General features: G+C 47.8%; 1 long non-coding RNA gene across 1 annotated transcript in view; it reads left to right on the top strand.

Moving 5' to 3' along the window:
• Positions 1 to 21,972, top strand: part of LOC131516376 (uncharacterized) — a 45,891-nt gene that overhangs the window by 2,746 nt on the left and 21,173 nt on the right. The window contains exon 2 of the long non-coding RNA XR_009264037.1: positions 894 to 987. This is a non-coding gene — a long non-coding RNA (uncharacterized LOC131516376). The remainder of the gene's footprint in view (positions 1 to 893; positions 988 to 21,972) is intronic.

The following is a 21,972-nucleotide window of genomic DNA, read 5'->3' as shown; positions in this document are numbered from 1 at the left end:
TGAATGAATGAGTGGTGCGGCCAAGCACCAGTTCCCATGCTGGGCTTCCATAGTCCACCAGGCTCCATGCCAGAATTCTCTCTGGCTTCTCTCTGTACCCATCCTACCTCCTTGGGGACAGGCCCTCCTTGTGTCTCCCAAAGGCAGGGCCAGCTTGGTCTGGCAGGCCTCTACCAGGTCACAGGTTATAGCTGACAGGACTAGAAAGACTTTCAGTGGGAGGGGAAGGACTCTCTCGGGGACTCCAATAGGGACACCCTGCAGGTGACTGCCATGGGAGCCCAGAAGGAGGAAGTTGGAACCATTCAGAGGAGGCAGAGGGGAGAGTTCACGGGAGCCGTGGAACTGAACCGATTCTCATCAGTAGGAGTCTGTGCGGAGGTGGAATCAGGTCCACATCCTGGTAGGGAGGCCAAAGTGTCCTCATTGGTTAATGAGGAGACATTTACAAGGCAGAACCAGCAGCCTTCTCCGGAAGTTTGCCTTAAACACAGACGGAACTTGGTCTGCCTGTCAACTCTGCTGGCCCAGGACTTGAGACCGAGCTGTGGGATCTTAACCATCCCAATGAGGGGGTCCTAAGGATCCTGACAGCGCTTGGGTCTGGTGGGAGGCCCAGCAAGAGGCTGGAGTGGGAGAGGGGCGCAGACGCAAGCTCCTAGGCATCCTGAGTACCTAGTGAAGGGCTAGGAGCTGTGGGGAGACCCTGGGAAGGAAGAAGGTGAGAAGAATGGACTGGAAGGGGGCAAGGCCCCTTAGGAGGCTCTCCAGTCTCCAGGCCCAAAGCTCCTTCCCCATAGGGAAATGTCCATCTCCCCTTGCCAGGGACACCAGTCCCTTGGCTATTTCTTCCTTGGGTTTTATACTGAAGTGGCTGCTCTGTTCTGTTCTAGAAGATTCCATGTGCTCCAGCAGCAACAAAGAGGAGACCCTAGCGGATGGATGAGCCAGCACTTTGAAGAGCTGGGTCCCGATGCCAACAATAAGGTAAGGTCACCTCATCCATGCCCTGGCCAAACTATGGCTGCCTCCTTCTGCGGGACACAAGAAAACCTCCTCTCTAAATCATACCTGTATCATTTGGGCTGTGGGGCCCACAGTTGCTCCCTCCCACTCACCACATAGCAGAACGATGAATCTCACCACTTTGGAGCCACCATCCCTGCATCTAAACCCCAGGTTGGCTTCTTCCTAGCTGGGTGATCTTGGGCAAGTTATTTCAGTGCTCTCAGCCTTAGTCTACCCATCTGTAAAATGGGCTACGAATTCTACTTATCTTATAGGGCTGTTATGAAGACTAAATGAACCCATTCAGATGAAGTGAGGGCATCTAGTAAGCACCAGCAGGAGGTAGAATTATCATTTTTATTATCTTCTTCCTCGTACATGCACTGAGCAGGGTCTTAGCAAGGTCTGTACAGGGGGCGGGAGCCTGGGATAAAGAGCTGCATAAGACAAGGGCCTGTGTTTAAGGAGCTGAGTGCCCAGGGAGACAGATGGGGAAAAGCTGAAGAAATGCTGCTCTGGGACCACGACTTCAGACTCCAAATTTAGTGCTTCCCCTAAGAAGCCACAAAACAAAGATCCTGTCTCCTGCTTGCTGCTGGCACCCATTCCCCTCCCAGAACTACCGGAACAGAAGGAACCCCACACATGTCAACTGGGCTTTTCTCTCTTTATAGCTGGGGAAACTGAGGTCTGGCCGGGAAGGGGCTGGCTCAAGCCTTTCAGGGATGAAGTCAGACCCCACTGGGACCCAGCTCTCTCTGCTCTCAGACTGGGGCTCCCCCCACTTCTCATAGGAACCCCCCAACTACATGCCCCCTCTTTTTGTTGCAGGAGGGGTTGAGAGGCAGAGAGAATAGAAGCCTTCTGGACGAGGCCCACTCATTCTCCCCAGGAACTCTTAGACCTGACATTCACTGGATTTTTCCTTTTTGTTCCCTCATTTCATCTTTTTTTAAAAACAAAGTGTAATTAACATACAGTGTTATGTTCGTTTCAGGTGTACAATATAGTGACTTAACACTTCCATACATCACCCAGGGCTCATCCTGATAAGTGTCCTCTTAATCCCCTTCACCTACTTCACCCATCGCCCCCTCCTCCCCTCTGGTAGCCTTCTGTCTGTTCTCCGTATTTGGGTCTGTTGTAGTTTTGGTCTCTTGTTTTGTTTGTTTTGTTTCTTAAGTTCTACATTTGACTGAGATCATCTGCTGTTCATCTTCGTCTGGCTTATTTCACTTAGCATAATACACCCTAGTTCCATCCATGTCGTGGCAAATGGCAACATTTCATTCTTTTTTGATGGCTGAGTAGTATTCCAGTGTGTATATTCACCACATCTTCTTTATCCATTCATCAGTCAGTGGACACTTGGGTTGCTTCCATATCCTGGCTGCTGTGGATAATGCTGCTTCAAAGACGGCGTGCATGTGCCTTTTGAACTTCATTTTACCTTTAAATCATCTTTTCTCTTCCTCTCATTTTAGGGTCTTACCATCTACCTCATTTTTTCTAACCCTGCATTAGTATTTGGACTCCCTTTACCAATTCTCCCATTTTTTGCACTTAAATAATTTACTGTCACTTTGACTTTTAGAACTGGAGCCACTCTTCCGGTTGCTCCAAGCGAGTCCCTCTCACTTGTACAGCTTTGTATCTCCCAGATTCTAATATCTTATTTTTTAAATCCCATTGAAACTCCCTATTTTCAACTCTTGAGTTCCTTTTTTTTTTTTTAAGTTTTTTTTTTAATGTTTATTTATTTTTGAGACAGAGAGAGACAGAGCATGAACGGGGGAGGGGCAGAGAGAGAGGGAGACACAGAATCGGAAGCAGGCTCCAGGCTCCGAGCCATCAGCCCAGAGCCCGACGCGGGGCTCGAACTCACGGACCGTGAGATCGTGACCTGAGCTGAAGTCGGACGCTTAACTGACTGAGCCACCCAGGCGCCCCTTGAGTTCCTTTTAATATTTGTTTTTAAAAATTTCTATCATCTTATTCTCATTTTAATTTTGACCTTTTATAATTCTCTTATCCTACCTTTATTTTTAAAAAACATTTATTCATTTTTGAGAGAGAGAGAGAGAATGGGGGAGGGGCAGAGAGAGAGGGGAACAGAGGATCTGAACAGGGGAACAGAGCCATCTGTGCTGATAGTGCAGAGCCCATTGCGGGGCTCGAACTCATGAACTGTGAGATCATGACCCGAGCCGAAGTCAGATGCACAATTGACTGAGCCACCCAGGCGCCCCTCTTATCCTACTTTTTATTATTTCTCCATTCTTTATTTTCTCGTCCTCTTTGTAACCCTTTTTACCTGGGAGTGGCCATTTATGACAGACAGCAAGATGAATGGGTGCAAGGGAATCATAATGAAGAAGGGCCCTGTGCATACCTGGGGATGGGTGGATGCATCAGCTTCCCACTGTTTTTGTGGTTGGCAATCTGACGTGTCCATTTAAGGAAGGGGCATTGTATCCCTCAGTTAACTCCGTGTGGTCACAGGACTGGTTCTTTGGAATCAAGTTGCCTTCTGGCCATTCGTGTCAATTGAGACTTATGAAGAACCACAGGTCTTAAAACCCATAATCTTCACGGTGTCAAGGCCATGGATTTGGAACAACCGTGCCAACAGCATGTTTCTTGTTGATGGCACCTCCTGATATCAATCAATTTTCCACTCCTTTCCCCCTCCCTGACCCCAGTCCCAGCTGCCATCATCTCTCACCCTGTCCACTTCAACAGCCTTTGGACTGTCCATCTAAATTTGCACTGTCTCCAACTCCACACAGCAGCCACGACCTTTATCCTGGTGTGACATCTGACTGTCATCCTCCTGCTTAAAAGCCTCCAAGGACTGACAAAACAGTGGGAGGTTAGAATCAGGACCATCCTTCCTGGAGAACACATACCAATTACTCAGGCGCATGAGCAGGGCTCACAGTTAGTGGGCTAGGAACCCCCACCGTCCTCAGCAGGACTTTTTGCCCAACAGCCACCATCCATCACTGCCACTACCCACTGGATTGGGCCATCCTGCTTCCTGCTTTCGTTTCTCAAATTGAGAAAACATGCTAATCTAGCGTTGTGAAGAAAGCATAGAACACCCTCTGTTTCTAGCAATATGACAGTTTGGGTCATTTAGACTAACCCTCAGGGTAGAAACAACTATAAATGCTGAATACAATGAAAGATATCTCCTTACAAGCATTAAAGAGCTGACAAGAGAGTAAAAAGCTACAAGGCCAAAACCTCACTGACAGCAGGGGCTCTGAGAATGCTGCAGCTACTTGTGCCTTAGGGCATTTGCCCAACCAGCAAACTTGAGCTTCAGTTTTGACATTGCCAAGGGTTCAGGGGAGAGAATATAAAACCCATCAGCAAAGATGGGGAGTCTAATATGATGTTCTCCCTCAGAAAGGTGGAACTCCAAAGGGAAACCCTCAATGTATGTGTGAACCAAAAGAAAAATTGCCCAATCTCTCCTACACCCAGGGACTGTGAGAAAAATTGCCTTGGTTCTGAGCAGAATAGAGAGTAAAAAGAGTCACCCATGAAAAATGGATTTGTAGCCCAAATCTATATCACCCGAATAGTCAAAATAACTGTAGCCATGAACCTATGTAGTCTTGGACTGGCAAGACTTTAAGGTGCCTGGAAGAAGTAAACACAGATCTTTTCATCCCAGTTTCCAAAGAATTACCAAAGACAATTTCCCAGGGAAAATGAACAACTCAGACAAAAAAATAACCAAGTACCGAAGGAAGCAAGGCACCGGGAATGAGACCCGAAGAAACAGCAGAAGCAGATCTGCAAGATTTCAGATATTGGACTTATCAGATACAAAATATAAAACAGCTATTTAGAAGGAGTAAAAAGATAAGGATGATAATATCTGCAGGGAACAGGAAAATGTTAAAACAACAACAACAAAAAAACAGATATAGAGACTTAACAGATTGTAAAAGGAAGGAAATATCACATTTAGAAATGAAAAACATAATAATTGAACACTCTGTGAATCTGTATAATAGTAGATTAGACATAGCTGAAGAGAGAATCCATGAACTGGATGAATGCAGCAAAGAGAAAAAGGAGATGGAGACTATCAAAGAGAAGTTAAGAAATATGGGAGATAAAATGATAAGATCTAATATACATCAAATCAGAGTTCCAGAAGGAGAAGCTTAAGAGAATGAGATGGAGGCAATCATTTAGGAAATAATGGCTAAGAATTTCCAGACCTGAAGAAAGATTTTGATCCATCATTTTGAGACACTTAATGAAACCCATAAAGTTTAAAAAAATAAAATTCACACGTAGATTCCTCAGAGTGGAGCTTGGGAACACCAAGAACAAAGGAAAGATTTTTAAAGCTTCTGGAGAAGGAGGAAAACAGGTTACAATCTACTCAAAAGAAAAATGTAGATTAGCAGCTGACCTTCAGCAGCAGCTGTGGGAGCCAGAAGATAGTAGAATATTTTAGCATATTGTCGATTAAAAATAACCACCAACTTAGAATTCTGTAGTGAGTAAAAATGTCTTTCACGAATAAAATAAAATTAAGGCTATTCATATAAAAAGTAAGAAGAAAAAAATTTGCCATTCACAGAGCCTTCACCAAAGGCAATGCCAAAGGTTGTACGAAAGGGAGAAGGAAAGTTATTCCAGAATGAGGAACAAAGTGTATAGACAGATGAAGAGCATAGAAGCTGGGAAGTATATAGGTAGACAAAATAAATACTAACTGCTTTAAGCTGTAACAATAGTGTTATTTGAGATTTTAAAAAAGATAACATTTAAAAAATGAAAACACCAACATCTAGGTCAGGGATTGAATGGATTTTAAAGTATTTTAATATCCTTGTACAGTCCTGGAGGATGCACTGGTTAATGTAATGCACTGGTAAATGATAGTTTTTGAGTACAGGTTGTTGTAATTTCCGGGTGAACTTTTAAAAGAATAAAAACAGAGAACACACCCGTTGAACTAATTGGAGGGGCAATTCTGAATGGTCCAAAAATATTCCATTAATACAAAAATACAAGAAAGGAGAGTACAAGGGACACAGTAAGGTGGGGCAAATAGAAAGCACAAAATAATGTAGGAAAACATCTAAAGTACAAAGATCCATCCAAATGGATGGAAGAAAACCTCTCATGCAAGTATTGAAAAAAAGCTGATAGAGCTGTATCCATATCAAACAGCATAGTGTCTAAGGCAAAAAGAATCATTAAAGATAAGAAGGCTTTTGTACAACAAAAAGGATAAAATGCAGTTACATGCAAAAACATGGGTGAAACGCACACGTAGTGATGAGTGAAAGAAGCGAGACACCAAAGCATCATTACAGTACGATTCCATTGACATTAAGTTCAAAAAAACAAAAGCAGGAGAAACAACTAAACTGCATTGTTTAGTGACCCCACAATTGGTAGTAAAATTATAAAGAAAGGCAAGAAAATAAAAATCACCAAAGTCAGAATAGTGATTACATCTTGGGAGGAAAGCAGTTGTGATCCCAAGGGGGGGCCACACAGGAGTTCTGGGGTGTCAGTGAAGTTCGAAGTCTAGTGGTCAGGGCTCATTTCATAATTATGCTTTACACTATATATATATAAAGTTAATGTATTTTTGCACAATTTATTTAACAACTGGAAAAAAATTGGACACTCTTGAGTTCTAGATCCTTTTCCAACATGTGGTGTCCATAAATTCTTTGATATTCCTCCTTTCAAGAGATGGAACCTAATTCTCCTCCCCTTGAATGTGGACTGGACTTAGTAGCTTGTTTCCTACAAATAGAATAATGTGGAAGTGATGATGGGTGATTTCAGAGACCAGGCCATAAAAGGTGCTATAAATTCTTCATTGTTTTCTCTTCGATTGCTTGCTCTGGGGGAAGCCATGTTGTGAGAGCATCACGTGATGAGGAACTTACTGTTAGCCAACAGCTCAGTGAAAGAGCTTCCTGGGCAGCAGATCCTCCCGCCCTAGTCAATGCTTGGATGACAAGCTGCTGTCACCAACATCCTGACTGTGACCTCACAAGAGACCCTGGGCCACAACCACCCAGATAGGCTGCGCCCAAACTTGTGTCACACAGAGACTATGAGTCAATAAATGTTTGGTTTTTTTTAAGTTGCTGAGTTTGGGGATGATTTGTTACACACAAGAGATAAGGAATTACACATCACTAATTTGCTGTTGACCATGGCTGCATTTCCTCTCTGGAAACGTCTTCCTCTGTTTTCTCGACTGTGCAGCAGAGAAGCTGGGCTGCGTTGTGAATGGCAAATACGTATCGCCTAGCCAAAGAAATGCCAATCAGTTAAGGATTCTGAGACTGCCCCTAACATCAGGGTGACAGTGCAGCAAGTGACTGGAGGGCGGCTTATTTACCATGCATACCTTCCCCAGACTAAAGGATCACTAAATCCACGGAGGGGGTGGTTATCTCAATTCCACACCCACCCACTCCCCCCTTACCAGGTATAGTTGTTTTGGAAGCCCAAGCTCCTTACCACAGCAGTGACAAAAGCATCTGGTCTCCTTGTCCTCCAAGACCGCGTGTCTGAAATCGTTCAACTAAGACGTATTGGCCAGAGCTCTGGCGCGGAACCCGGGTTCAAATTCATCACTTAATATCTGTGTGACCTTCATCCACTTCATTTCTCAAAGCCTCAGCTTCCTCACCTGTAAGATGGAGATTTCTCTAAGGATGGAATGAAAGTCCATGGCAACTGGTCGGTCGGTTCATCAGGAGTCCTTGTCTCCATCCACCATGAACCCATCCTTGAGCTCAGGGCGTTTCGGGGGATATAGTGAAATATGCCGGTGTCTCTTCCCTCCGGGAACTTGCTGCCTATGTGAGGAGACAGTGGCCATGCGCCGCTATCAGAGAACCTTTCAAGCTAGTACAAGTACAGTGCCTCATGGACTGGATGGACAGTATATGCTCTAGTACTTTTCCAAGTGTGGTCCCCGGACCAGCAGCATCCGTCAGCATCACCTGGGAACTCATTAGACACTGAGACCTAGGGGACCACCGAGGAAACCTAGCATGCTAAGGGTGGCACCCAGTGATCTGTGCTGTAACAAGCCCTCTCCACGATTCTGAGTGCACTCAAGTCTGAAGACCATTGCTCTATGGGAATTCAGGAGCCAGGGGGACCCGGAGAGGCCTGATGGAGGATCTGGAATTGGAACTATAAAGAAGGACTAGAATATGAATAGGCAAAAGAAAGGGTGAATGTGGTTTCAGGTAAGGGCAACAGCATGAGCAGGGGCAAGGAGACAGGACAGCTTGGCGTGTGCTGGGTCCGGTGAGGGAACCAGCTGACGGAACAGAGTGCAAACGCTGAGAACAGTGGGAGCTAGGGTCAGAGAGGTAAGGGCCTCAAGTGCCAAGAAGGAGGTTGGCCTTGACAGAGCAGGCCAAGGGAGCCATTGCAGGTTTTTGAGCAGGAGAGTGGTGACAGCCTGGTACCTCTTCCAGACCACAGGCTAGAGCCCCTCCCTAGGTCTCACTAGGCTCAGAAGGCAGATGAATACCTACATGCACCAGCATCCCCTGAAGCCAGGGATATCCTGCTATGAGGCGAGGAAACTATAAGGGAGAAGGCAGGCCAGCAGCAGCCCCGCGGCCTCCCTCCCACAGAGGACCTCTGAGCCCCAGCCTCACATGGGCCTTGTGCAGGTATTGAATTATGAATGGAGATTGTCCAGAAATAATTGCAAACATTATTGCCCCCCCCCCCACATGTGTGTCCTCTGCAGGGCTGCGGCAATAGATTTTGTTGCTTTAACTCTCCAGGGTAGTTGTAAATTAGAGCTCTCCCTTAACAGTGGGGCAGGGATCCTGAGGAGAGGGAATCCCTTTTGAAAGCCCTAAAAGGGACAGACCCCTCAACCATTTGCATTGGTTACCCTCAACTTTTCCTTTTGTTTGATCTATTCCACCCATCCCTATTAAATAACTAATTATTTAACATCTTTTAAAGCTTTGTTATATATTAGAACAGGCAGGACACAAATGAGTGCTTTTAATAATATAAAAGCCCATTAGCTTCATTTACTGTTAATGTTAAAATAAACATGAGGCAATTTAGATATACTATTCCAATTTCACGGAAACTTTGATGTTTTTCTTCTCTAGTCACATAATTAAGGGAAAAACTACTAATGATATTAAGTTTGTACAGTGTTAATGACAGAAACAGGCACAAGCTGAAATTGCAGCCATTAATATGAAAAAATAAAATATTTAACAGGAGAGATAGATGAGTGCAATTTTAATAAACCAAAATGAAGAAAATTAATTTTAGAAAGTTCCACAGTCTTTCACATGCTACCATTACACAAGCTGTCTAATCTATTATTTTTGTGGTCTGGATTATTTATCGACGGTCCGGAGGAATGCCCTGGTTTTTGCGTATTGTTTTGTGGATGATGAAGATTTTGCCTTTCTTTGTTTAATTCTTTCCCTTTACTGTACCGCCAGTCCCCAAACGGAAATGGCTTTATTTACAGTGTGTGCTTGGACAGAAGGACTTTACCAACAGCCTGTAGGTGAGACGGAAGGGGTGGTGTAATGTAACCTATGGAGAGATTCTAGTGTGACCACTGACTGCCAAAGCCTGAGTGGTTACAGTGGCTGAGGTTTGACTCATGCGTGACAGCTGGCTCCCGAAGAAGAACCCCCTGTGTCCAGTGGGTTCAGCCATTGCTGTAGCTTTAGCTTTCCTCTCTGGGTCTGGGCCTTGCCACTTATAGTGGGTTGAAAAGCATGTCCCCCAAACTCACTGGAAATAGACTCTTGCTTGGTAGATGTAATTAAGGTAAGGATTGAGATGAGATTGTACTGGATCAGGGTGGGCTCTAAATCAAATGAAGTGTCCTTATAGAGACAGAAAAGACAGAGACACAGAGAGAAGGCCGGGACGAGTCAGAGGTAGAGGCTGGAATGGTGTCGCCGTAAACCAACAAATGACTGGAGTGAGCAGAGCTGGAAGGGATAAGGAAGGACTCTTTCCTATAGCCTTCAGAGGGAGTGTGGCCATGCTGACACCTGGATTTCAGACCTCTGGCCTCTAGAATACATTTCTGTTGTTTTAAGCCACCAAGCGTGTGGTTATTGGTTACAACAGCCCTAGGATACCAGTGCTGTGCTGGAGAATGACGGCATGGAAATGAGCATCCCTGACCTGTCTCATGAAGGCCACGGAAAGTTCGGGAATGGGGGGAATGGCACAAGCTGCCCAGAAGAGAGTGGAATGTGGAAGCAGGAGCAGAAGGAAGGGAAGTCCAGGCTGCTAGGACACAGCCCCTATAGCCAACATAGCATATGTGACAGAGCAGCGGCAACAGGAAGGCAGCAGGATGGACTGGCCCAGAGACACAGGGAGGAGTCCTGGGCCTTGGTGGTGGCTACTAGGCAGGTCATTGAGCCTGTGACCTGAGTCCAGGGAGGTAAGGCATGGAGCCTGGCGCTCTACCTATGAGGTGCTGGGTGCTGGGGGAGCCAGTCCAAAGCCCGTTTGTCAGAACAGCAGCCTAAGAGCTGATGAACAGCAAGGACAGGTAATGGCATTTATGGTGTGTAAGGCGGGTAGACATCAGCCTCTCACCTTGCCTTCAGCGGGATCCAATGAGATAACTGTTCTTAACACCCCATTTCATAGATGAGAAAATGGAGGCCGGGAGAGCTGTAAACTGGCCTGAAATGGCATAATGAGTGAGGAACAGGGCTTCACCCCAGGAGTCCCTTCCCCCACCCCACTAGCTGCAAGAGAGGCTTCCATTTGACTTCATTTATGTTTCCAGACGCGCAGCCCTGCACGAGACCTGTGGGGGACAGAGCTGAATATGACCAGGCATGGCAGTACCAACGCTGGGTCAGTGACAGGAAAGCCCACAGGAACAGGTTATGGGTGGGGACATTTACTTCCTCTGATTCCAGGAGAGCTGAAGTGGGGGCAGCTCCATGGTTTTTTACTTCAGTGGCTTAGCATGTCTTCCAGAATTTAGGCGACCCCCCATCTGTACCAGGGATCACGGGCAAAGCCGCCCTCCTGCACTGGGCCTTGGGCCTGGGTCGCTGCAACCAGACCTTTCTGCGTGGCCCGCCGCTCCGTCAAAGTCGGCCAAGAGGGGGCGCTGGAGGGCAACCGCGCGGCGGAGCAGGGGCTTCCCACTTCCTCCCGGAGGCTTCCAGCTCCTGCCTCGGGCCTTTCCTCCCGGCAGAGGCCAAGCCTCCAGCAGCCAGGCCCAGTGAGCTTGCTGTTTCTCCAACACGCGCAGATACAGCCTCACCGCACACTCCCTCAGAACCTGGACCAGGCCCCCAGCGCGCGTCCTCCGAGCTCGAGTTCGGAGACGTCAGCACCAGCCAGCAGCTTCCGCAGCTTTCGGCCCCCATGTCAGCTCCGTGGCGCTCTCTAGATCAGCGCGAATGATTCTGCTTCCTGCAGTTGCTACCTCCCTTTTTACCTTTCAAGTGACCTAGTTAACATTCTTTAAAAAAAAAAAAAATCTTTAATGTTTTATTTATTTTTAAGACAGAGACAGAGCATGAGTAGGGATGGGGCAGAGAGAGAGGGAGACACAGAACCCAAAGCAGGCTCCAGGCTCTGAGCGGCAGCACAGAGCCCAATTCGGAGCTCCAACTCACAAACTGTGAGATCATGACCTGAGCCGAAGTCAGACGCTCAGCCGACTGAGCCCCAGGCGCCCCAAGTTAACATTCTTTATACCTAGTTAACAATTAGTAATGTCTGCTGTTAACATAGCCTGTATGGTGTCCGACTCCTGCCTGGACCCTGCCTGATATGCCCAGTGTGTTGGTGATGTCGCTCCTCTAGTCACAGGGTGGCTGCAGCAATGCCAGTTGACAAATGTCAATGAGCAGGCCCAGAGGTGGAGAAGTACTTCTCTCTTCTTGTTCCCAACCGGAGCCGTTTTAGGAAAAGAAACATTCCCGCAGCCCCCCCCCCCCCCAATTTTCCTTCACATTCCTTTGGCCAGAATTAGGTCATAGGATCCCTTCCCAGAAGCAACACCTGGCAAGGGGAATGGGATGTAGTGATTAGTGTAGACTGAACAGACCCCATCTCTCTGGGGCTGAGGCTGCCCTCACTCCCAGGGCCAGGCAGAAGTGGACCAGCTGAACAAAAGCCGGGCTCTGCAAGCAAGGTGGGAAGAAGGGGAAAGGTCCTGAACTGAGGTGAGTGCCCCATCATCCCTCCGGCCCTCCAGCTGGACATGCCCGGGTTTACAAATCCCCGTGTTAGGTGCTGACTCTGGAAAGGCACAGCAGGGCACTGTGGGGCCCCGAGGGGCAAGCAGGAGCTCTGGAGAAGATCAGGGGAGGCCGTTGGGTGTGAACTGAGTGTGAAGGATGAGGTGACTTTACCAGGTAGCAGGTAAGGCTGGACTTCCCGGACAAAAGATGGCCTGAGCCAAAGTGCAGAGAGGTAGGGAGAATATGGCTCAACTAGAGACAAGGTGGTTGAGTGTTATTTGAGCACAGGAGGCACGGGGGAGTGGCAAGTGACATGGCCTTCCAGGCCTGCAGGGATCGAGCAGGGAAGGCCTGGCAGGGTATATGGTAGCCTGAGGTTTGCGGCTACAGTGCCTGCTTCTGGAAGATCGGCCTGCAGGAGATGTCTGCCATGGGGGCAGAGAACTGCAGCGCCCTTCTCTGGTCCTAACGGGCTGCTGATCCAGAGACGCCCTCCCTTCCTCCTTCCCCGCCTCTCACCACACAGCCATTGCTTTTGTTAATATCACTGACCAGAAACCAAAGAAGTAAAAATTACAGGCCCAGCCCCAAGGAGCTCACAGCTTAGATTTAGTTTTCTCTTTTGGAAATTGAAATATAGTTGATATTTTTTTATCATGGTAAAACTCACATAAAATGTATCCTTGTAACCACTTTCAAGTGTACGGATCAATGGCATGGTCACATTGTGCAACCATTACCTTCATTTGTCTTCAGAACTTTTTCATCTTCCCCATTACCACCATCTATTTTCAGAACTTTTGATCTTCCCAAACTGGACCTCTGTCCTCATTAAACACTAGGCCTGGGGCGCCTGGGTGGCGCAGTCGGTTAAGCGTCCGACTTCAGCCAGGTCACGATCTCGCGGTCCGTGAGTTCGAGCCCCGCGTCAGGCTCTGGGCTGATGGCTCGGAGCCTGGAGCCTGTTTCCGATTCTGAGTCTCCCTCTCTCTCTGCCCCTCCCCCGTTCATGCTCTGTCTCTCTCTGTCCCAAAAATAAATAAAAAAAAAAAAGCGTTGAAGAAAAAAAAAAAAAAAATTAAAAAAATAAAAACACTAGGCCTCCATTCCCCCCTCTCCCAGCCCCTGATAACCAACATTATACCTTCTGTGTCTACGTATTTGATTATTCTAGGTACTTGATAGAAGTGGAATCTTAGAATATTTGTCCTTTTGTGTCTGGCTTATTCTGCTTAGCATAAATCTTCAGGGTCTATCCATGTTTAGCATGTGTCAGAATGCCATTCCTTTTTAAGGCTGCACAATATTCCATTGTATGGATATACCATATTTCGTTTATCCATCACCCAATGAGGGACATTTGGGTTGTTTCCACCTTATGGCTATTGTGAATGCTGCTACGAACATGGTGTTCTCAAATATCCATTTGAGACCCAGCTTTCACTTCTTTTGTGTATATACCAGAGGGGAAATTGTTGGATCAAATGGCAATTCTATGTGTAATTTGTTGGAAGGACTGCCATACTGTTTTCTACAGTGTCTTCACCATTTTATAGCCCCACCAGCCGTGCGCCAGGGTTCCCTGTCTCTCCACCTCCTCATTTGTTTTCTGGGTTTTTCATAATAGCCATCCTGATGGGGTGAGGTGGTACAGTTTAGCTTTTGAGCCAAGGCAAACGCATGTGAAAAGTAATCAGTAGAATAATAACACAGTAGAAACATCAACAACCATGAGGAAGTGGGGAGGGGGGACCATGCAGATAGTGGATAAGAGGATTGTGTGAGGTGTGAAGGATGCCTCAGACCCAGGAGGATATGACATTCCGGGAGAAGGTGACATCTCGAGGCAGGGACCTTGGGGGTGGGGGAGTTGGCTTTGGTTACTGCCTGGGGGGAGGGAGGCTGGGGGCTGGGCGAGCAGGGGCAGGTCTTGGGGGTCGTGGGCCAGTGGGGAAGGCCATGAATTCACGGGCGGGGCCTGTCCCAGCTGGATAATATTCCCCCAACTTGTACCCTCTCCACATGTCTTGCCATCCTTGGCCCCTCCCCACCCCACCTCTTTCTCCCTCTCTTGCAGTTGTATTTCCAGTGCCTGGTCCAGAGTCTGCACAGACCAGAACCTTAATGAGTGTTTGTCAAAGGAAGGAAGAGGGGGGTGGATGGAAGGATGGTTGTTAGCCCACAGATAAGGAAAACTGAAAGACAGGCTAGACCTCGACCCATAGAATTGCAGCCGTGGCTGAGTTTTCACGATGCTCACTGCCCCAAACCACCCCACTGCCCCCCTTTGCCACTCCATCCATGGGCCATGCCAGCTCCTCAAAAGAAACTCCCCATGCAGAGATGAAGGACATCATGATTTTCCCCATACCCAAGCCTTACAGGAAATAATTACAGGAATTAATTAATTAACAGCAGGAAATAATTGAGTAAATTACTTTCGCTTGCATGTATGAAACTGCTTGTTTGGGGGGGGGGGGACTGCTTGTATATGAGGGTGTGGGAGAGCTAGAGTGAGGCCCCCAGCAGCCCGTATGGTGGGCACAGAGTCATCTGTCTCCTCCTCTCTGCTGTTCATGAATCAAGTTCTTATCTGGAGAGAAGAACTTGACTGGTGTCACCAAGGCGTTTAAGCTGTAATGTATAACAAGGTGGCCACTGCATTGCTGACAGTCACTGATCCAGAAGCCAAAGGGAAATGCATTAACCAATTTAACTGTCTGGAAATCTAGCATAATGAACATCCCAAGGTGTCTTATTACTAGTTCACTGTTGCCTGCCTTGTTACCATTTAAATTTTTCTTAAATTTCTTGGGCGGGAAGTGTTTCCATAAATGCAGGTCTGGGGAAAAGGACTCAGAGTCTTTCTGGCAGTGGAGGGCTCAAAGCCTCATAGATTTAAGCCATCTGGTGTTTTCCAAGACACCTTCACCTCTGCTACTGAAGTGTTCTTAGTAAACTGTGTCAGGGAGGCAGGGCTAGGATGATTCCAAGATGTGGCAACATGGGTGAAGAAAGAGGCCATGAGGGGTATGGGGGCAGAGTTGATGAGTCCAAAGACTGGCCTCTCTTTTCAGGCTGTTGCTGCCTTGCAATGTGACCCAGAGTGAGTCCCTTTACCTCCTTTGGGTCTCGGTTTCTATAGAGGACTCTCTCAGTGCCCCCAAGAGCATCCCCCAAAAGTACCGTGTCCCTGCGTGTCACTGTTCCCCCCACACCAAAAGTTCTCTACCTTGATACTATTGGTATTTGGGGCTAGAAAATCCTTTGTGTGGACGCTGTCCTTGGCCTCCAGATGCCAGCAGCCCTCTCTTACCCTACCCCCCCCCCCCAACACCACAGACGTGACAACCAAAAATGTCTCCAGACATGGCCCAATGTTCCTGGGGGCAAAGTCACCACCTAGAGAACATCTGATCTGTGCATAGCTGTGGGCTCTGGGTAGACCCACTCATTCATTTCTCAGACATTGTGAAGCCCCTCTCTTATGCCAGGTCTTCGGGATACGATGCTACCTCTCTTTGTGGAGTTCACGGAGTCTCAGGGGAGGCAGGCCATCGGAGCATTGATAGTGGGAGAGCATGGGGTGCTCCAGGAGCTGAGGACAGTGGCCTGGAGGAAGATGATCCGAGCTGAGCCCTGGAGAGAGATACCTGCATGATGGGCTCCCATGCTAAAGCCTACCATGATGCCCAGCATGAGATCAGCTCCTTTGGTTTGAGGCACTCGAAGCCCCACTTAGAAGACAAGAGTGTGTTCTGGGAGGTATGGGCAATAGGTGTTTGTCAGCCATTAACATCTTGGCCTGGGTGGAATGACCCCTGCCACTTGCTGGCTGGCATCCTTCCAGGCCTAGCTGAATGGCTGCCTGATCCATGAATTTCCCTGGAGGGCTTAGCTAAAAGCAGTCCCTTCCTTCTCACCTCCTAGAGCCCAGAGGGAATGTGACTTGTAAGTTAGAAATAGAGAGTAGGAAGTGAGACCTTCAGCATCCCTAGTGCTTGGAAGGGGCAGGGCAGGTAGGGCAGTGTGTTGGGGGCTGAGTTCGAGGCAGCCGGGCAATGGAAGTCTGGCTGTGGGGATCCGGAGCCTGGAGTCTGATGAAGAGGAAGGAAAGAGGAGAGAAAGGTATCTAGCCTGAGACCCATCTTCATGACAGTGTTGTCTTTTGCTGATCCTGAGGGTACTCACAGACTTTGAGGGCACACTTGATGCAATTGTCATTCAAAGTGTGGCCTGTGGACCGGAGGCATCAGTGTCATCTGAGAACTGGTTAGAAATGCAGAGTTGGGGCCCCAATGCTGGACCTATTTAATCAGAATCTGCATGTTAATAAGATCCTAGAGGACTCATGTGTGCCATTTATGCGTCCCTCCCTGTGCTAGACGTTGGAGAGGAAACAGAGTGGGCAGGCGCCTCTCCCCATGGTATTTCCTGCTGGCCAGGAGACAAGAGCCCCACAGCCTCCTCCCCTCATACCCCATTATCTGAAGGGTAAAGTCTAATCTCCTTTGCCTATCGCCGAAAGCTCTTGGCAATCAAAACCACACATCCCTTTCCAGACCCGTCCTCCAGAATTCCCCTCCAGGTACCCTGGGCCCTTGCCAAGCTAAACAACGAGCAGTTTCTTAGCACACGCCCTGCCTTCCAGACTCCACAGCATTGTCCAAGTGGCCCCGTGGCTGTAAAGCACTCTCCTGAGTCTAAATCTTGCAGTGCTCACGCAAGGGTCACCTCCTCCTAGAAGTCCATCTTGTACTGCCAAAGTGAGCTCTATCTCCTGTGACCCCTCCCCACCCACTGCTGGCCCTTCTCTCTCCCCTGCCCTTACCCGCATCTTCAGCCTAGATCCATGACAAGACTGAATCTGCCTGAGGACAGGAGCCAAGTGCAGTCATGCGCTCAACACAGTGCCAGAGGAGAGCTCTGTGAGGGTCTCTTCACTGACTGACTGATTGGCTGACCGTGGACAGAGGCAGGGGGTATCAGACCCAAAGGGAGGCATAGGAAAGCGGAGAATGGAAACGGACACTTGCAGAGCGTTAACTGTGTGATAGACACGGCATGGTGTCCAGCTCCATCCTCGGAGTAACCTTTCGGGCCTCTGTTGGAGCCTTGTCTGCAGATAAGCGATGTAGGTTCAGAGATGTTAAGTCACTTATTCAACAGCGCAGAGACAGTGAGTTGCTAAGCTGGGATTCAGATATCTGTCCGCTGGCTCCGAAGTCCGTTTGTTCACGACGCCATGAATCGGTCTCAGAAGACCCACAGTTCTAGTTGTGCTGTAGCAACCAATGGGAAGGCAAGATTTAGAGAGCTGAAGATCAGTTTGAGGTCACTTGGTCTAGAGACTCATTTTTACTGGCGGTAAATTGAGGCCGAAGGAGCAATGACTTGCTCAAGGATGTGGCAGAGCCGGGAACATACCATGGGTGACATCAAGGCCGTGTCCCTTTCCTCTGTGCCAGACTCAGGAGGAGTGAGTGGTCAGGGCTAGGGTGGTCAGGAAGCCATTCTAGAAGGGCAGAGCCATATCTGGGTAGGGACAGGAAGGAAGTTTTACTGGCCATCCACTGCACATTAGACAGTAAACTTTTGCCATCTCATTTAATGCTTGCGACAGCTCTTTGGTCATCCCATTCTCCAAAGTAGAAAGAACTGTGCAAGTCTTTGGAATAAGCAAAAAGAGATTAGTGGTAGGCTTGAATAGTATGCCTTTTTGGGCAATCTGTTCGTTTTATATTGTCTGAGCGATTTTACAGCTAAGTTCCAGAGAACTGATAATAATGCAAATGATCTTGTCCATAGAGATGCAAATAAATTTTGTCTGTTGGGATGCAAATGACTATGACCCTGAGGATATTGACCATCTTTGCAACTATTTGTAAATCCATTTCAGATTGTCTAATATGTGTGCTCTCTAGATTCTCCTTTGAGCCAGTTTTTAATACCTTACTGGTCCCCTCATTAATTAGTGAGTTAAATAAAGTCTTTGTTCATCTTTATATTTGTAATAAAGTACTTCTTTTACATTTTAAAAAGTGTCCTTGGGGCGCCTGGGTGGCTCAGTCAGGCGACCAATTTTGGCTCAGGTCATGATCTTGGGGTTAGTGAGTTCGAGCCCTTGTGTTGGGCTCTGTGCTGACAGCTCAGAGCCTGGAGCCTGCTTTGGATTCTCTGTCTCCCTCTCTCTCTGCCCCTCCTCTGCTTGCACTCTGTTTCAAAAATGAATAAACGTTAAAAAAAAATTTAAACAAGTGTCCTTTAACATAGAATTGCTAAAAACAAGACAACAGGCCCAATATGGAGTCACTTATGCTAAGCCCCTCATCACCAAACTGAGATTTACTTTAAAGTTTCAGCTCTCCCAGAAATGGAATCTTAAACCAATCAGGAATTACCTGATGGGCACTAGTGAGGTCATCTGCCTGATAGATAGACCCCTGCCATTTCCTAAAGGAAAGTGACCTTGCCACAACCAATCCATTTTTTGCTAGTATAACTTCCTTGTTCCTACCGCCTTCTGCCTGTAAAAGTCCTTTGTTCTGCCTGGCTCCCCAGAGCTCCTCTCTGTCTGCTAGATTGGATGCTGCGTGATTCACGAATCTTTTCATAAAGACCGGAAGATCTTCAAAATTTACTCAGTTGAATTTTGTTTTTTGTTTTTTGTTTTTAAAAAAAATTTTTTTTAAACATTTATTTATTTTTGAGACAGAGAGAGACAGAGGATGAGCAGGGGAGGGTCAGAGAGAGAGGGAGACACAGAATCCGAAATAGGCTCCAGGCTCTGAGCTGTCAGCCCAGAGCCCGACGCGGGGCTCGAACCCACGGACTGCGAGATCGTGACCTGAGCCGAAGTCAGATGCCCAACCGACTGAGCCACCCAGGTGCCCCGAATTTTGTTTTTTAATATGACAGAACTTAGCACTTAAATACCTTGCCCAGGGTCACAGCATGTAAGAGCTACCGAACATTATATTCCAAACATCATGTTCTTTCTGGGACACACCCCCTGCCCAACTTGACACTCCTTCTTCTAGCTCCTGGTTTGTGAGGGGTATAGCCTTGTGGCCACTTTCGCTTCTGGGAGCTTCAGTGTCCTCAGTTATGGGTTGAGGATCTCAAACCTTCCCTGCTTACATCAGTTAGTCAAATCGAGTCACTTGTATGGAAGCCCTTTGGGAAAGACGAAAGCCCAGCTATAAGTAAGTGGATTATGATGAAGGTGGTCCGTGGGGCTGTGGACTTGGACTTGGATCTGAGGGAGCATTCTGGCTTTACCGCTTGGTAGCCCCGTGACCTTTTTCAAATCACAAAGTCCTATCTGGGACCCACAGTCCCTGCAGCTGTCAGATGGGCTTGCCCTGCCTTCCTCACTGAGCTGTCGTAAGGATGGAGGGAAGGTAACAGATGTGTGAGTGTATTAGACTCTTAGGTGCCAGAGAGGGGTTAAGCTTCAGTGGGGTTGTGACAGCTGTTGTTACTGTCCTCACTCCGCTGCTCTAGAGGGCGTGGGGTGGATGAAGTTTGAATGCAGGAGCTCTTGGCCCTACTCCTGGCCTCCTTCTCTGGGGACCAACGGGGCTGCTGGGAAGGCTAGTTCCTGCCTCTGGCTATCTGCCCTTGCCTTCCTCTGCATCCCTCAACCCAGCCAGTGGCAGATGTCAAGTCTGCCTTCATCTGGAGGCCCTTTCCCATCGAAAGCTGGGGAGGCATACGTTTTCCCAGTCCCTTTAGACACACTGTGGAGCCAGCGCTGGTGTTCCATGAGAAGGTCATTCACACAACCCTTGTATCAGCTCATAGGCACTTCCTCACTTGTTTATACCCACTTGATCCTGGAGCCCTGTCCCACCTGGATGTTTCTCCAAGATGACTTTTCAACAGGTGTGAGCAGGTGTGGAGGTCCTGCTTGGTGCCGGTGTGCAAAGCAGAAGGAAGGCTTGGTCCTCTCCCTCCTCCCTCCACTGGGAGAGCACATCACAGAGCCTCAGGGTCAAAGGCAGGCCGAGAATATCAAGTCCAGAGGGCGCTGCTGCTAGGTTATCAGAATCACCTGGGGAGGTTTTAAAAATCCGATTTGAGGACCCAGAGCCTCTAAATCAGAATCTGAGAGGGCAAGCCATGGCAAGCTATATTTTTTAAATCTCCCCAGGGACTTCTGGTGCCCAGCAGCCTATTTTGGAAACCCCTCTTCGAAAGCAGTCCTCCTTCTCTGAACAAGGAGGAGGCCATGACACAAAGGTGCTAAGTCAAGGGTCAAGGTCACTAAGGCTGCCCTGCATCCCCTTTTGGATCCATTGTTCCAAAAGGCCAGGTTCTTAAGGGGTTGGCATTTTCCTGGAGTGAAACTGTTTGCAGGAGCTGCTGCAGGGGGTAGAGGAATGGGGAAGGAGCTCTTTGCTTCATTCCAGAACAGATCTGGCTGTGAACAAACGAGAAAGAGCTTTAGCGTAAGCCCGGCTGAATGGATAATTAAACAGATAGCAAAATGGAATGTAGCTTCACACACCTCCTGGGAGCTGGCTGGGGGAGATAATATGCTTTCCTGTTGTCAGAAGGCACAGGAGGAAAAACAACTGGGCCTGGCCGTTGGCCATTTAACAATATTGCTTTTGTAAACAAGTTGAAAAATCCAATAACTGTAAAACTTATGGCATGTCCTTAAAAGCCTGTCGCTGTTTTTGCCATAAATGGATGAGTGTTTCCAATTGAAGGTGTTCTAATTAAACAGTCCACATCCCCCGGGTGGTGAGGTCATCCCTGCGAAGGAGGGTCTGATCCCTTCTGGTGGTCTCAGGACCAGGGGTAGGGGTGCAGCATGGCAATTTTTGGTTTTGTTAGTCATAGTGCTTGCTGTCTTACAGCTGAACAGCTTACTTCCAGCCTGTGGTCTACAGCTAGAGGTACCTCCAAAGAACATTCCAGCATAAACTTGAAGAAGCCAAGGCAGGGAGCGCCCACCAAGGGCACCCTTGGACTGGGAAGGAGGAAAGGCTGGTCAAAGAAACTCGTTGGTGGTGGAAGCAGTTCAGTAGTAGAAAGTGGGGTTCTGCTTTGGGAGCTGGCGGTCTTCACGGAAGAATCACAGAAACTCAAGGCTGGTTGGGATTCCAAAAGCCAGTTGATCCACCAGCCAGCTCTCACTTTCAGCCTCCCCTTGCACCGTCTACCTGGAATTGGGCCAGACTTCGGAGGTCAAGGGCACAGTCCTTAACAAGACTCTCACTCCAGACACCTGCTGTGAGGTCAAGGGTCCCTGGGGTCACCCTCACTCTGACCAGCTGGCTACAAGTTCAGGAGTTCCTATGACCACCCTCAGGTTGACAGTTTGCTAGAAAGACTCGCAGAACTCAGGAAAGCATGATAATTTTGATTATAGTTTTTTTTTAATTGTGATAAAATATGCATAACATAAAATTGACCATCTTAACCGTTTTGGGGTTACAGTCCAGTAGTGTTATGTACTTTCACACTGTTCTGCAGCCAGTCTCCAGAAATCCCCTGTTGCAAACCTAAACTCAATATCCATTAAACAACTCCCCATTTTTCTCTTCCCCCGGCTCCTGGCAGCCACCCTCTACTTTCTGTCCCTATGAATTTGACTATTCTTAGGTACCTCATATAAGTAGAATTATACCGTATTTGTCTTTTTGATGATTACGGTTTTATTTTAGCAGAAGTTTACAAAGCCGGGTTGGCCCAAGGGAAAGACGCCTAGGGC

Source organism: Neofelis nebulosa, chromosome 7 (genome assembly GCF_028018385.1).
Source record: "Neofelis nebulosa isolate mNeoNeb1 chromosome 7, mNeoNeb1.pri, whole genome shotgun sequence".
In the NCBI taxonomy this organism is placed as follows: Eukaryota; Metazoa; Chordata; class Mammalia; order Carnivora; family Felidae; genus Neofelis; species Neofelis nebulosa.
The sequence above is the reverse complement of the archived record's forward strand: the minus strand, read 5'-3'. Positions and strand labels throughout refer to the sequence as shown.